Below are 702 nucleotides of genomic sequence, written 5' to 3' on the forward strand. Positions count from 1 at the left end.
AAAAAAAAAAAAAAAAAACCACCCAGATACAAAACCCAGTGGAATGGAGAGCCAAGAAATAAACCCCTGATATATGGTCAAATAGTACTTGACAAGGGAACTAGAATACTCAATAGGAAAAGCATATTTTTTCCTAATATGAAATGCTTCATTAATTTGCATGTTATTGCTACCCAGGGGCCATACTAATCTTCTCTGTATCATTCCAATTTTAGTATATGTGCTGCTGAAGTGAACACAAACATAATCTTTTCAATAAATATATTGGAAAAACTGGAAAACCACATGCAGAAAAGTGTAATTGAACCCCCTATCTTCTAAGACTCACAGAAATTAACTCAAAATGAATCCAAGACTAAAGCCTAATACATGAAACCATAAAATTCCTAGAAGAGAACATGGAGAAAGCACCTTGACATTGGTCTTGGCAATAAGTTTTGGATATAACACCAAAAGTACAAGGAGCACAAGCAAAATTAGCAAGTGGGACTACAAACTGGAAAGCTACTGTAAAAAAACAATCAAAAAGCCAAGTTATTGAATGGGGGGAAAGTCTGCAAAGTATTTATTTACAAGATTAGTATCCAAAATACATTAAGAACCCATACAACTCAGTTGCAAAACAAAAACAAAACTAAACAAAGAATGAGCAAAGGAACTGAATAAACATTCACAAGAGGACATAAAAATGGACAACAGAAA

General features: G+C 33.3%; 1 non-coding gene across 1 annotated transcript; it reads right to left on the bottom strand.

Moving 5' to 3' along the window:
* Positions 1 to 132: 132 nt before the first annotated feature.
* LOC115285046 lies at positions 133 to 239 on the bottom strand. The gene has a single exon (XR_003905400.1). It is a non-coding gene; the product is annotated as a U6 spliceosomal RNA (small nuclear RNA).
* Positions 240 to 702: the final 463 nt, after the last annotated feature.

This window comes from Suricata suricatta, unplaced genomic scaffold (genome assembly GCF_006229205.1).
Source record: "Suricata suricatta isolate VVHF042 unplaced genomic scaffold, meerkat_22Aug2017_6uvM2_HiC HiC_scaffold_35592, whole genome shotgun sequence".
Classification (NCBI taxonomy): Eukaryota; Metazoa; Chordata; class Mammalia; order Carnivora; family Herpestidae; genus Suricata; species Suricata suricatta.